This window comes from Gallinula chloropus (assembly GCF_964237585.1).
Source record: "Gallinula chloropus genome assembly, chromosome: 1".
Lineage (NCBI taxonomy): Eukaryota > Metazoa > Chordata > Aves > Gruiformes > Rallidae > Gallinula > Gallinula chloropus.
This window is the reverse complement of record NC_140085.1, coordinates 6,264,475-6,281,263: the sequence shown is the minus strand read 5'-3', so window position 1 is coordinate 6,281,263 and position 16,789 is coordinate 6,264,475.

The following is a 16,789-nucleotide window of genomic DNA, read 5'->3' as shown; positions in this document are numbered from 1 at the left end:
TTTAGAGAAGTTAATGAACTTTAGGATGATGATATCAGTTCATGTATAATTGCAAACTGTAGAAAGTAGAAGATTTGATATAAGTTTAATTTGTTAGAACATGTTTTGCAGCCATAGCAAATTTACTAGATGTATAGTCAAATTTGGTTGAAGTTAAATTAGGCATGCATCTTGATTCCTGGTTAAAATTCTTCAGCTGTATCCTCCTAAACTGGTATAAGTAATAATAATAAAAAATTCAGTACAAGCTGAAGCCTGCAGCTTGTATCCCATTATAAATTACACTTCAGATTTTCTAAACTAATTGTTAAATTTAGACTTAACAATTAGCACTGCACAACATTTACCAACAGAATTAACTGTATCACTTGCTATCAAGATGACATTTCAAGCTCAATTACATTTTCATATGTCCCAGACTGGTAGCTCTGATACATTCTAAGAAAATAAAACCTAGAAATGGGCCAACTGCAAATTGTCATGACGAGATTCACAATACGAAATGGTATTTTTTCTGTTTCTGTCTTGAGTAAAAATGCAATCTTAATGGGCATAAATGCAATCTCGTCTGAACCATGTGAAATTTTTGTTCCAGGTTGGTGGAAATAAAAGGCAAATAGTTACTTGATAGAGTTCTACCATTTGAGAATTGCATCTAGCAACTTTACGGTTTCCAGGAGTCCTTATTAGCAAGTACATTGGGGTCCTTATTAGCAAGTACATGAACACTGCCAGGAGATGCTACCTGGTGTTACTTTTTAGTGTGATAGGGTATGAATCTGAGAACTTCAAAAGATATTTTCAACAAACAGCCAAACCTACAGAGAAGCTCACAGCTGGATTTCATGTTGTGTTTACTTAGTAGAGTCAACCCTTAGGAAGTTTTTGCTCTGCAACTGTATAAAGACTAAAATTCAAAGCCACTTACTCCCGATAACCCATTCAGAATCAGAGTTGAACTAAATTCACTTGCTTTCAAGACATAAGTACTGAAAGATCTTGAAGTTGCAATAAGATGAGTTTTGATGCAATTGCAAAATGGGTTCACAATGAAAAAGAATGCTCTACAGCTGCTTTTGAGATATAGACCCCAATACTCATCATAAATGTGACACCACTCTCATCTGTACCGCTTTAAACTGACTTTTGGAAAACATTAGAACACAGAGGGAAGCATTTGATGTCAGTCTGGAGAAAGAACAGAACTGTACTTTACACAAAGAATGGGTATAAAATTCTCTTTGTCTTTTGATGAGAAGCTGGAGGAATTTGAGATTATCATTCACTCTAACCTCTTTCATGGTAAAGGACAATAAGTAATAATGTTTTTCCTAGGACTTTTTTATGGTTCCTTTTCATCCTCTAGTATCCTTCTCATTCTCTTGGTTGTATCAGGATAGTCACAATGCCTGTGGCTCTAAACCTAACACTCTTCAATACCTCCACTTTCCCCAACTCCAGCTCCCTATTGAAAAAGAAATTTTGGCCTTGAAATCTTTGACATTCTCTTCCAAATACTTTTCTGACTTTAAAAACCTATTCTCACAATGAAAAGAAGCTGTATGACCTTATGCATAACATCTTTTCCTTTTATTCTCATCTATTTCTTGTTATACCCATGACCCAGGACTTTTCCAGGATATGAACCCTGGGAGCACATTGTCAGCAAGAGGGATGAGAAGTAGATTCCTAATATTCAATCACTTAAAATGTCAACCAAGTACTCAAATGCCATGTGTGCACTCCAAAGCATAATCAGCATGTTCTGGTTCTGAGTACCAGAAATACTTATGGCACTTCACATATGATGTTATTTCACATTAAAGGTTTATTAAGGAGAAATGATCTGTGCAGCGTGTTCAAAATTTATTTCCATTTTTTTGCTATTGTGTAACAAAAGCTTTCTCTCCTATATTAAAATAGTAAATGAATGATGCATGCAATACAATAAAAAACTCATTTACTGCTATTCTGAGATGTCATCTGAAATGTTTTTGAGTTACATATGGTTCTGTTTAACCCTTGTTAATTTGAAGCTTGGCATGACAACCTTTGGAAGGTTCATCTGACCTAACTTCAGATATCTACAGTGTCATTATCTAAACCATAACTAATTTCCTTAGGCTGACTTTGTGGTTATAGGGAAAAATAGGCATCATTAGAATGCAAGTCATATGTAGCACTACATTACAGGAGATGAATCATGCTCTACAAACAACTGGTTTTGGGTTATTTTTTTCTATAAACAGAATTGAGGATGATTGTTCCAAGAGGCCTACAATTAGTCTGACAAAGTCCTCCAAAATCTTTTAAAAGAACCACCTTGCCTAAGAGAATATATGTGTTTAAAGATGAAAAGAGAAGGTCTGGAAAGTGTTGCAGCTAGACACCCCTCACAAGTATTTATGGAACTAAATGTAAATGGAAAGTTGGAATTTTTGAAGGTCATCAGAGGTCTTCTATAAACTGTTTTCCTGAAACCTCAGCAGTTACCTAAGTTAGGATTTTAATCTCTTAGAATCGTTACATAGTTAAAGAAGAAAAAAGCTCTGTTTCGGATGTCAATGTGGGCCCAGGACTCTGATATAAAACCTAAACCTAGAGAGGTAGGACCTATCTCTGGAAGCCCTTCCCTGTTGACTAACTGAAGAATATTTTGGTGTAACTTGAGAATTGGTTTAAATTAGTTGTCTAATCTGTTTACCTAAATCCCACTCCTAAAGTGTATGTTACAAACACGCCACTGGTTTTGCCATGAATAGAGGCTGTTATTACTGGGCCCTTTCCACTTAGGAATCAAATACACATTCATAGTCTAATTTTAATCAATTTCTTAGAGTACAGATTTTTTTTTGTCAAAGTCAGCCTGTCCAGGTGAAGGTATCTGTGTCACTCCGTACTGCATGAGAGTTATCTGTACATTCTAGGCTATTCATCCTATTAAATATTAATATTATTGGTCTGTATCAATTGCTACCTATAGGGATGCAAACCAGAATTTCAATGGAGGCCTTGCACACACAGCAGAAGAATGCAGCCCTTGTGATGGACAACTGAGTGAATTGACAGCATTCTATTATCAACATAGGTGAAATCCAGCAAGGCTTGTTGTAAAACTAATTGCTTGCTGCTCTACAAAATACACATCAGGAATTGCAGCACAACATCCCAACCAGGCAATAATTTCTATTTGAATATTGTGATTTTGTCAGAAGATTTTTGGAATTAAAACCAGCAAGCAGCAGAGAATCTAATGCATCTATAGGGAGAGGTGATGGTTAATTACACTCCGAGTATCTTATTTCTACCTCTGAATTTGTCAAGCTTCATCTTCCACTGCTTGGATCTTGTTATATATTTTTCTGCTAAATTAAAGAGTCAATGATTATCAGAAATTCTTCCCTCTGCAAGTATTAGACTCTGATCAAGTCAGTTAACTTCTTCTTATTAAGTTAAATAGCTTGAGATTCTCCCTCTTTAATTAATGTACAAGCTCATTCTATGCACTAAGCACCTGTTAGATCAATTCAAATCAACAGAAAATCCACAACAATATTAACTTGCATACTATCAAAATAAAGCAGGAAAATGATAAAAGGAATCTTTCCTGACAGTCCATCTTCTCTTTTCTTAATAGAAGAAAGAAATTAGAATAGAATTTCACAATTTCATAGAATAGAAATCACAATGGTTACAATAAATGGCGCAACAAAGTTTACTCTGTACACAAACTATGGATAGGGAAGTCAAAGTTACAGGCAGACAACACACACAAAAATTCTATTACTGAATATTGTCTTCCAACAATTCTACACCAAAAAGAAAAATATCCCTCATAACTGTGATAACGGTATTTTTTTTAGAAGTAAAATCACAAGAGATTAATGTACAAAGAAAAAAATTGCAACATTGAGAGAAATTTTAATAAAATATACTTTTTACAATCTGTTGCCTAATATACACAAAATCCCCACCCCAGAATCAGAGGAATGATTCAATGAAACACGTGACTGGGATGTTTTCAAGATCTTCTGATGGATACATATATAGATGAAGCTTAGACTCACAAACCAAAACTTAGTGCCCTAACAGTAGTGGAATAGAATGTATCCCTGAGTTATTCATGTTAGAAGTGATCAACAGATGGAAATATGCAGCTACGGTTGTCCTGATACCATTAGTCATATTTTTCATAGCTTTGGTTTACAGGCCAACAATTTATTTTCCTAAGATTCTGAAATCAGTCCAGATGATAGCTTTTTATTTGTAAGTAGTCAAACCTTGCCATGGCATGAAGATTTGAATTACATGTTTTAATTTGAGCTTTGTAAGTGCTTTTTTTCATCTAGTGTCTGTTGTCTGATACTGTGAACCAGAGACAATCATATCTGGAGAGCAGGGTGAGAACATCTGCTGGGTCCTCAGGCTGCTCAAGGCCCCATCCAATCCAGCCTTGAACACCTCCAGGGAGGAGACATCCACCATCTCCCTGGGAAAACTGTTCAAGTGCCTCACCACCCTCCTAGTGAAGAATTTCTTCGTAATACCCAATCTAAATCTACCCCCTCCCAATTTAAAGCCATCTCCCCTTGTCCTATCACTAGATGCCCTTCTAAAAAGTCCCTTCCCAGCTTCCTTGTTAGGCCCCTTCAGGTACTGGAAGGCTGCTATAAGATCTCCCTAGAGCCTTCTCCAGGCTGAACACCATCAACTCTCTCAGCCTGTCTTCATAAAAGAGGTGATCCAGCCCTCTAATCATCTTTGTGGCCTCTTCTGGACCCGTTCCAACAGTTCCATATCCTTCTTATGTTGGGGACTTCAGAACTGGACACAGTACTTGAGGTGGGGTCTAACAAGAGCAGATTAGAGGGGAAGAATCACCTCCCCAACCTCCTGGCCATGCTCCTTTTGATGCAGCCCAGGATATGGTTGGCCTTGTGGGCTGAGAGCACACATTAATGGCTCATGTTGAGCTGCTCATCCACAGGCACTGCCAAGTCCTTCTCTGCAGGGCTGCTCTTTAGCATATCATCTTCCAACTTGTATTGATGACAAGGATTGCCCCAATACCTTGCACTTGTACTTCTTGTACCTCATGAGGTTCACATGGACCAACTTCTCCAGCTTGTCCAGGTCCCACTGGATGGCATCTCATCCTTCTGGCATGTCAACTGCACCACTCAGCTTGGTGTCATCTGCAAACTTGCTGAGGGTGCACTCAACTTCACCATCAATGTCAATGATGAAGATATTAAATAATGCTGGTCCCAGTACAGACCTCTGAGAGACACCACTTGTCACAGATCTCCGTCTGGACATTGAGCCATTGGTGACTATTCTCTGGATGTGACCATCCAACCAATTACTTATCCACTGAACAGTTCATTCATCAAATCCATGTGTCCGGTTTAGAGAGAAGGATGTTGTGGGGGACTGTGTCAAAGGCTTTACAGACGTCCAGATTGTTTGTCTGTTGGTCAGACAGGATTTGCCCTTGGTGAAGCCATGTTGACCTTACGTTCAGATCAATAGCAAAACCTGGATAACTTGGCATTGTGGTAATAACCAGCCTCTATGAGCATCTGGGAAGTGATTTGGCTGGTGGAAAGGGAAGGTTTGTAGTGAACAGCTTCAAATGGCTGAGCTTGTTTTGACATGCACATTGCAAGTCATCATCGAATTTGATTGTAACTAAGTGCCAGCCAACAAGCTGAGTTGTTCATTTGAAGTCCAAAATGAGTAACTTCTACAAGGCTAATTCCTACAGTTTCACATATGGTTGAACAACTACCATAATTTGAAGGAAAATTAAAATCATACATAGTTCATCACACATACTGGACTTCACAGAATCACAGAACTGCAAGGTTGGAAAAGACCTTTAAGATCACCAAGTCCAACTGTTCCCATACTATGCTAAACCATATCCCTAAGTATCTGATCTACCCCTTTCTTAAACAAATCCAGGGATGGTGACTCAACCATCTTCCTCCATTATATCAAGTGGGGTGATTTCTATTGAGAGAAAATGTGGGACAAGGTTTGTAAGGAAGAAGCTAGTGGTAAGAAGACAGAGTGCATGGTTTCATTGAGTTCACTGAGTTCATTGATTTTAACCTCTTTTATGCATCTAGCACTGATGAACAAAAATTGTAAGAACTGGATTTTATAATTAATAATATTTTCAAGATTATTCATATTTTTTCCATCCCTGAGACTCTCTGCTACTGTCCCTGGGTGGAATAGCAGCAACATTAACATGTAACATGACACCTGCAACTTCTGTTGGAAAATAATAGTAATCTAGATAATGTACCTAGAAGCTCTTTCTAGACATTTTGCGACTAGAGAAAACACAGAGATATGTGTTTTTCATTCTACAGAAAAGCAAGACTTTGTGTTTACAGAACCTGTGAAAAAGATTGGAGGGAATCTGAGGCACAATAGGATGGCTGAAAAAACACATCAGTATTCACTGGAATGCATTGCATGTAGCGATGCAAGCTAGATTGTGTACAGATTAAACTTTATAAGGCTGCTTCTCTGTTTTGATTTGGGATATGATAAAATAACTCTAGGGACTGGTGTAAAGGTAGTGTTAATTCTTTTATTACATCAATTCATGACATTGGGCTTCTTGAATAGCACCAGACATGAACATATGTGTAAATAAATCAAAGGGCTACCTTTGGCTTTAGATTTAGACTTTAAATATCAAAAATGTAAAAGTAATTCCATTAGGTGTGTGCTTTCCCATCACATCCAGGGGAGAGGCAGTTAGTAGAATCACTACATCTTATGTAACAGCTTTTTAGATACCTGTTACTGGATGAAAAGTGTATACCTGAAAGTAGAATCTTAATCTCACATTGACTTCTAATCAAAAGTTTTTCACAAAAGAGATTACATCATTTAACTTTTTTTTACTGTACATAGGTAATAATTAAAAAAATTATCATGCACATTGTTTAATAGGGGAATAGAGGATATGTCTATCATGTAAAATTGGTTTGTAGACAGTACCATACCACTGGATGGAAGCATTGTTGCCAAACAAATTTATCCTCAGTACAGAGCTATGTTCAATATTTCTGTTCAAAATACTGCATGAACTGTTATGATTCCATTGTGGTTGTCATGCTAAACCTAAACTGCCCACATATTAGGCCTATTTTTGCCACTAATCTGACAGCATTTTTCAGATTTGGGTCTATCTTTGTCTTCCTCTTACACCTACCATATGTCCATGATGCTGTGTTCACAGAGACCTGAAGTAACAAAATTATTGTCAGCAGAGGAGAGGATAACATCAAGAGATGTTTTGGTCAAAACTGTGTTGCACTGGAGTCTAAAGTCTGGGCTTATGAAAACAATAAGATTCCTATCTAATAAGCTATATTAACAACAAGAAGAAATATAGCAAGTCCTCATTCATAGATCATGGCTGAACTATGATAATGTACAGTTGAGAAAATACTGTCTAGTCTGCTTAAAAATCTGGCCAGGCTGCTGTGCACTCGCAAGTATCTCAAGCAGGAAATGATGGAAAGCTCCACTGATCTCAAATGACTCAATTGTTTTTCCATTTCTAATCAAATATCTTCATAGTGAGGAATCAGAAAGGCATCATTCAGCAGGCAGTGTTGTTGCAAAAGCATGAAATATGGCACCGCACTGTTAATGTAACATTAAAGATTAAAAATGTTTATTACCTGTTATTCTTCTGTTAATTGTTTTGTGTAGAGAAAAATAGAAGTTGCTGCCTTAATGCATAAAAAAAAATCACAATGTGTGTTCATAGTTGAGAGCAAAGGGTTGGGGCTATGAAAATTATGTAAATGATGAATTCCAGTGAAAGAACTTTCAAACCCTTAGGGTCTTCAAACAGCATTAATTCAAGAAATTAGATACAAAATTTAACTTTTTCATGCTAATAATGATTTCATAAGGAAAAACTCGTTAGTAAAGGTGACAAATATGAAGTTCTATTGAACATTTAAATTCAGGAATCTTAGTATGCGCCCCTGGGATATATTTACACAGCCAATGACTCTCTGATGTTATTAAGTAATTTATTTGAGAAAGTCTCCATTCATGAGTTTACATAAGAACAATATCAGGTTTACAAAGGCTTGTGTTGTCAGTTTAGCAAATACCTAATTCACAATGACTTTTGCTTAAGATTTTCATTAGGTTGTTCAATATTGTTTGATCATTTATTGTCAGCTTCACGAAACCATAATTCCCCCTATATGAAAAGAGGAAATTAAAAGGAGAAATAAATTAAAAAGAGTGAGTTAAACTTAAATTTAAGTGAGCTTCACCACAAAGGAGAGAAGAGCATCATCACTACTTGTTATTATAATTTACTTGGGTACAAACTATCCACATTTGGTTACTTGAGGGTTTGCTCTGACACCAAAAATAATCTGGAATGTTGCATACGGTTCACTTGTTTGGGGCTGATCTGTGATGTGACAGTATCAATTTCTGGCAGCATTAGTTGGAAGGGTTATCAATTAGATAGGCACGGAAATGAAAGCACCTTGGGTCTCCTGATTTCTATGCCTATTTGTGCTGTAGTCTAAGGCCTTCAGCCAGTGTTGCAGATAATGTGAAAATGTAACTAAAGATGACAATTCCTGCATCAAGGACCAGAGTGGATATGACAGAGAGAAGTAGCACAAGATCCCTTGAGGCTGAAAATAGAGCTGGTCAAAACTGTCAACAGAATATTATTCTTCTTACAGAAGATGCTGGTTCATCAATACAGAACTATTTCCCAGGAAATGTGATGACTTTGCTCAACTTTCTAATGGAATACAGGCAAGCCTTGAAATCCTCATTGTCTCCTGGCTAGATCATTCACCATCATTCCTCAGAGACCTCTCTGGTCCCCAGGCTCCATCACAAGGCTATGCTGGAGGAGGTTTGATTCAGTAAGTGTTTGAAATCACAGCTGGTTCCTGTTACAACCTGCCTCTGGCACTTTTTCTTCTCCTCAAGATAGTTATTACTCTCCCATCACCATGTTTCCTGCACACAGATGTCTTTCCACCCTTATATTTCCTATCCATTCAGGCTAAAACTGCAACACGTCACCCTTTCTATTTCCACAGGAGCGATCTGATCTGTGCTACAAGGCTTGTCTCTATCCCTTCCCATGTACTTCATTGTAGATGTCCTAAGACAGCTGAAACTTAAAGGACAATCTGTTTATGTGTTAAATCTTTTGCTCTGTGGCATCATGAAACCCTGGCCTACATGTAACCTTAGCCCCTCCCCCCCCCCCCCAAAAAAAAAATTAAAATCAAAGCCAATATTACAACAACTACTAAATTGTGTCATTTCTTACTGGAGTGTGAGCTGCCTGGAGGGTCTGATTCAGACATGAGAAGGCAAAAGTTCTTCCTGGCAACATCTCCCCTGAGAAATAAAAATACAGCTTACAAATAAAACACATAGAATTATGCAATGACTGTCTTGACCAAAACCTGTCTTTCCACAAACCAATTTGACTATTTAATCTTTCACTTTTATTTTTTCTTTTTTTTTTTTCACTGAACAGGAATAGGCAGGGCAGATGAGATTCAGTCATATTTACCAATACTTGCGGCACTCAACTGTAACTGCATTTGTGAGTGGTTCTGTGACAGAGTGGTTGTCTGATGTTTTAAGGACTTCTGAAATGCAGAAGGACTCTGATCTATATAAAATAAGCTCAATTAGTAAGTAGGATACTGACATCATAGGAGTGGGTACTCTAAGAGAAATCACGAGGCCAGAAAAGTAATAAACCTGGGAAGATTTTTCTTGTGAATAAGGAGCTCTCAAGAGGAAATTACAAGGTCTTAATGGAAAATTGGGATAGGGAAGATGAGAAACGTTACAAAATTAATCAAGGTTTCATAGACAAAGAATGGTGGTACTGTTCAACAAATACCCAAAAATCTTGACATCACAAATACTACAAAACCAATCTCATGCACTATGTTCAGGTACTAGAAGTTGTATTCGGGGCTTGGTTCTACTCCCAGCATAGCCATGCACATAGTCTACTCTTCTGGCAGTTCACATCCAGAAAGCCGTGACAAAAGGGAAGCTGATGTTATAGAGGAAGGAACAAGTGGAAAAATTACAGTAACTGTAACTCTAGACATCCAGTATATCATAAGTAATGGACATGTTGAACCACTATATTTAGTGATTGAAGAAAGACATTAAAAAAAAAAACAGAAGAAAAAGATTTCAGATGTTCAAACTATGAAGTTGTTTGACTGGATGAATATTAAAGTGCAATTTGACTAAGTAAGGGACATAAAGCAGTTAGAGATGATTTCCAGATATAGCCATGAGAAATAAGAAGGATTTGTTGGTATAACCACAGAAAGGAAGTGAATAAGGAGAAATGCCTCTAAGGAGAAGTAAATAAAAAGTTTTAGTATAGGTTGTGTTACATATTATGTAAAACAAGTTTGTAGCAGAAACATGAATAGAAGGATTGGTTTCACACCAGTTGTGAGAGCACAGGAGAAAAGTTTGTTCTCAACACCATCACAGCACATGGATCCCCCATAGGGATTGCAGTCCTTTGTTTAAAAAAAAAAAGTTTTTCTACAATATATGTTAGAAAGTGATAAATTCCTTTCCATTCTTCAAGATTAGAGGTTTGGTTGTTTATGGTAGTGGCACTATTTGCTACCTTTCCATTGCTGTCTATTAGAGTCACCAGCCCTTTAAAATAAAGTCTTTCTGATGTTTCTTTCTTAAGCTTGAATGGAGCAACATGCTTATTCATATCTATAAGTGATCACATGCCATTCTAATTTGACCGTAACGAGCTACTTCTCCTACTTGAGGTGATAGGATTGATTTAAGCAGGGAATACTGAGGCATAATGCCTGACACATCTCTGTCCAAAACAACTCTTCTACAGTGGTCCCTCATCCTAAGGAAGAACCTTGTTACCCAAAGCCAAGATTGGGTGCTGAGACAACCAATTCTCCTTGTAAAACTGTTCCAAGTTGTTTATATGTTTTTCAATATGACACTGAGATATTCACAGATTACAAGACAAAGAGGAAGCGACTCAAATACTATTAACTAGGTAAAGACACAGAGGAAGAAGGTGAAATTTGACAACGAACATTGATTTAGGAACATAGGTAGCCTGGAGGACAGTAGCCTTTGCCATCCATGATGCTTGGGTCTGCTCCTGAAGTCCTGCATTGACTTCTTGGTGTCATTTGTTTCCAAAATCACATGGGAAGGTTCACCACTCAGGTCCTTATGTTCCCAGATAAAACAAAGCATTTCCTACACTCTTCATAGTTGGGTGTTGCTGAGGAAATGCATCTTGACTCCCTATAACCTTGACCAGTTCCTTTTTTAAACCACTGTGTTTCATCTGCATGTATCGACAACCTTCCAGTTGCAGGCTTGATGAAGAAATAGTATTATAACCAAATCTTTCACAGCACTAAATTTTGCTGCTTGATACAGAATACAGTCATACAATATAAAGTCAGAAAATTATGTCAAACTCTGATTTCTTAATAGTTGCACATAGTGTTTCTCTACTTTACTCTTTGAAAGCAGTTTTGAAAATTACTCAGGATGTAATACTGCTAAGGAAAGATGAAGAAAATTCATTTTTATTTTTTTAAAGGTGAAACAAACAGGTCTTATGTAGAATTACTTTAGAATCAGATAAAACAAAAAACATCAGATATGCAGTACAGGGGTATGCACCTATATACTATCTTTCCTAACTAAATTGTCAACTGCTTAACTGATGAATAAAAAGCTGAACAGACAGGATCATATATCTGTACTACAAATCTTGAAATTTCCTTTTTATTATACTCTATGCATTTGCACAGTCCTAAATCTGATATTGGTTACCCTTGACCTATGGACAAAGTTTGCCCTTGGAAGATTGTTTGCATTGGAGAGGCCAAGTTATTAATATGGGCCAGGGATATTTCTAATGTTAACTTGATTCTTTCTTTAAAATTATGTACCATATGCTCATTTCCAGAACATAAAAATATAAGACTAGTAGGCATTTTTTTCCTCAAAAGTCTGACACTCAATGTTTTTACTCCACCTCCCCCCCCTTATTTATGCTTCTTCTTAAGTACAGAACTTCACTATACTCAGTAAAAAAATGATATAGGAAAAATTACCCCTCAGTCCACCTGACTCTGATACAATTTTTCCAGTAACCCCCCCTAAAATATGCTACTTTAGTATTAGAGTTAAAGCAGACTCAAGCCCAGCAAGGAACAGCCCGCAGTCTGTAATTTAGTTATTTGGAAACATAATGTAAAATAAATCATGTTGGATGAAGTTACCAAACATTTTCCTGCAGTGTTCATCCTGAAGTTTGTTAGACCATTTTCCCATATTGGAATCTATATATACACACACATATATACACACAGAACCTCCTGCAAAGGGTGATGATGTTTCCATGCAAAATAGGAGAGAACAAAGAGAGTTACAGTGGCATGTGTTTACAGAAACAAGATGCTAGCTAGGTGGTTATAGTACATTATTTAAGGAAATTAGCTATGATTTATAGCAGCAAATAAATAAGACAGAGCTTGTTTAACATATCTCAGCATTAAGTATCTCCTGCATTAATTGTCTCCAAAGTCTGTTCCATTTGTTATCTAACAAGGTATGCTCCATTATTATTTTTATCCAGTTCATTGCTTGATTCTATCTGTCCTTTCAAAATTAGCTTGTCTAATCAGAAACCACTTTTGCTGGTAGTTCATCTCACAGAAAAAGGAGGAATTCTTGTTTACTGAGAAAGTAATTGGATTATAATTTTGAAAAGAAAGAAATATGAATTGTAATAAATTATTTCTTGAAAAAAATACGTGGGAGCGTGAAAACCAGCAAACCCAAAACAAATTAAAAACTCTAATGAATGAAAAGGCTATAAATAGAATATGAAACTGGAAAGAATAATTCATCATTGTAACTTACCTACTCCTTGTTATTCTCTTGAAAAGAGCTGAATATCTAAGCAAAGAAGAAAGATTTATGTATTTACTAAATGATGGTCAAGTAAATATTTACATTAGCTGATGCTTTTCTTCTAGCTTTTCAGCCCTTGTAAACAGTAATTACACCTTTATTATAGAAAGAAAAAATATAATTTAAACACAGGTTGGGAGCCCACAATTCCATTTCAGTTACTGATTGAATTTTATTGATAAAGTTTGCATGTTCACAGGTAGACTATATTAAAATTGCATGCATTATCTTGTTGCATACATCTGTGTATACTTAAGTGAAGGAGGGAGTATAAAAAAATTGTATTCAAAACTCTGGGAAATGCACCTGGGATGTTTATACAACTGACCTATCCCATGTATTTTACTGCTACCCAACATTTCAATTTACATCAAACAGTATTTTTCTCTTTGTTTTTACTGATTAAGTAATACTTTATTGATAACTCTGGGGTGATTTTGTGTGGTTTTGTATTTTGCGGGGTTTTTTTTAAGCTAAAACCAGGAAAAAAACAAGAAATAAACATACGAGAAATAACTGAAATGAACTATGAAAATTGCCTAAAAGATAATAAAACACATAGGAAAGAATATGCAAATTGAGAGTAAATAAGAAATAGAAATTGGAAACAAGATCTGATAACTAAATTATAATTTTATATGATAAATATATTGTAATCTTATAGAGATTAGAAAAATAGAATAACTAATACGAAATTCTGAAGTCCTATGGAAAACTTAACTCTTACCTCTTCAGCTGAGTAACACCTTGAGCTCTATTTGTAGATCTAACAAAGAAAAATACAAAATGTAATTAAATACCCTAAGTGATGTGAGATAAATGGTTATAGACTTACATTGATTCAGACTGATTTTATGTCTCTGAAAATCATTCAGGTTTTCCATGCTATTGAATTGCATTTATGATAGCAATTCAGGCTTCGATCCTTAAATTACACGTTTGGGGCCTGAAGTAATAAAAAATTGGGATTAAAAGGATCCAGTTCTTATGTTTTCACTGGACATGTTGTTTATAGTGCAGTTTATGCGGTGAGTATACTCAATTTTAGTGTGGGGAGATTGATAAAGGCCATCACCAAACACCGCATTGGCTTAGAATAAAGATGAAAGCAAAATGCACCTGACTCAGCAATGGCAGGAGTTAAGTGCCAGATTATCCACACAAGTGTGTCAGTAAGAGGAATTTCATGCATGACAGGTGCTAGAATGGGCATTAAAAATGGTCAGGACAAAAATCATTAACGGTTCCATAAAGCACTAGAGCCTATGTATAGTGTCCAAGGCGAATTCTCTACTACTTCAAAAGGCCCATTTGCATTCTCAAAACCAGGCTTATACACGAACAAGATAAAACTATCAGGCAGTTTCTTAATACTCACTCCATGTGTGTACTCTAAATTTAGAAAGCAAAAGTTTAACATTCTACTAATACCAAGAGGCTCAAAAGGGCATTATAAAATGACCAGACTGAATTTTATTTCTTCTCATCACTAGTGTGTGTGTAGCTACCAAGGGTGGTAACTACAACCCAGTTACTAAGCAGGCCATGCCTATTCAAGCTGTGGGGAAAGGAAACTATTGATGTACTGTGTGGTCTGTACTGTTACTATTCTTGTCGTGCCAGGGTCAGTGTCTCATTGCAGAAAATGACATTATACCACCTGCAAATGAAGTTTTGATTAAACTTGAGCCAATTGATACTTAGAAGTATTATTACCTCCATAACATAGGGAAGGAAAAGTATCTACATAGGAGTGACACAGAAAATCATTGTTGTCCAGTCAAAACAAAATAATTAAACCAGATTATTTCCTTTTGATAACCTAAATACAAAGTACTGTTGTACCCACTCTCCAGATTTATATTATATGAGAAAGAAGTTTGACAGCGATGTAGAGTGTCTCAGTCCACCCAACTCATAAGCTTTAGATTTCTTATTCAGGACACTTGGGAGAGCATAATACTGCTTGAATATGCAGTCCAGGAAAATCTTCAGCTAAGTGTTGGTGATAGGAAGACCCAGTAAGTAAACAAGGTCAATTGTGACCAGTCTCACAATATAAATATCTCACAAATATAAATTGAGCCATGAACCTAGAAAGTCTTTTTTCCTCTCCTACTGGCTGTTCACTCCATGAATATCCATATCTGACCTTTCTCATTTGCCTCCTCTCTGTCTATTGTGTCCTGCCACTCAATCCAATAGCCACCCTCTTCATTCTCTATCTATACAGAACCAGACTGTCAAATGGGCCTTTCAATACCAAGATACTGGAGGTCAAAAAAGCCAATAAACCCCACAAAACAACTGTGACCAGATTCCTTCACTTTGGTGCAATCCAAGTCTTTGACAGACTGACATCAGAAATCAGATAAGAGCATAATTTGCATTATTTGAAAATTTTAAAATACAAAGTAATATATATATATATATTTTAAAGAAGGACAATACAGGGCTCTGAACTTTCCTCTGAACAACAGCTCTACTACAAATTAGCCTGCCTGTCTACTATATTGAAAACTTAATTTTTGTTTCCTGAATGGAGACTTCTCTTCTAAAAGAAAGAATTCAATTTCTGACTCACACTGTGAGTGTTCTGCATGGGATTCTGAAGTTTTCAAATCTTTTAAATAAGTAATAAAACTATTTTAATTTGGCTTAACTTTGTAGAGCATGTGGATCTGTAATTCTTAATGAACATGAGATAAGGGAGTATTAAAGGTCCAGGACCAAGTTCCCTGAGTCATGTGACTTTCCAGTTTGTCTGTTTTGGTCTTCCCAATCTGTTTGTGATGGGGAAATTCCTGGGGCTGGATCAGCCCTCATGATAAGAGTTAGTCTTTGGTCAGAATTGGATGGCACCACCAGTCTACAAAGAAAAACCATGTCATTATAAAATATATATTGTTCAATAACAAATCATGAGGTTTAAAGCTATAAAGCTTGGGGCTATAACCTACCTCCGTATAGCCTCTACCTTACCAGTGAGTTTTATTTCCTTTCCTATATCTCCTTTCTCAACAATTTATTCTTGTTCCAGGCAAGTTTTAAGAGATTATTTGGCAGCACTAAAATGCAGTTCAGCATGCAGTTCAGGGATATAATTGGTTAGTGAGTCTGAGCTATGGATAGTCCAATATAACCCTTTAGTGTAGGCACCTTCATTCATTAGTGATTGAAATCCCTTTTCCGTTAAAAAGTTCCTTTGTATAAGATGTATGTTAACATCAAGAAAGTAATGATTGCTCCAATTGAGATATTCTGGTTACTTTTCTTGGCTGAGTACAGTGTTTGCAACCCTTTGATGCAATTTAGTCACTAAATTACAGAACTCATGGAATCCCAGAGAAAATAATTAGGATGGAGGGAATCTCAGAGTCATCTAGTCCAGTGCTCAAATGTAGTTGCTTACTGTAAATGATGGCTCCTTGATAAATTTCTACTGAATTTGGCTCCAAGTGCATTTGTCATCTCTTGTACATGCAAATTAAAAGGTTTTAAGCTAACACGGTGGTGATTTAAGACTATTTGCCTTGTTTTACAAATGGGATAAGAATGGAGCATGCAGAAGGTCAGATACCATGGGTCAGCTGGCAAGAGGTATGTCAGCTGAGTGCAACTGCTCAGGCACTGGCAGTCATGTAAGCACATCCATAGCAAACACCTAGGGAATTTGAAGATGAGTTCTCAGACTACACATAAGCAACCTCACAGTGCTAATAATTCATAGCTGTTAAAG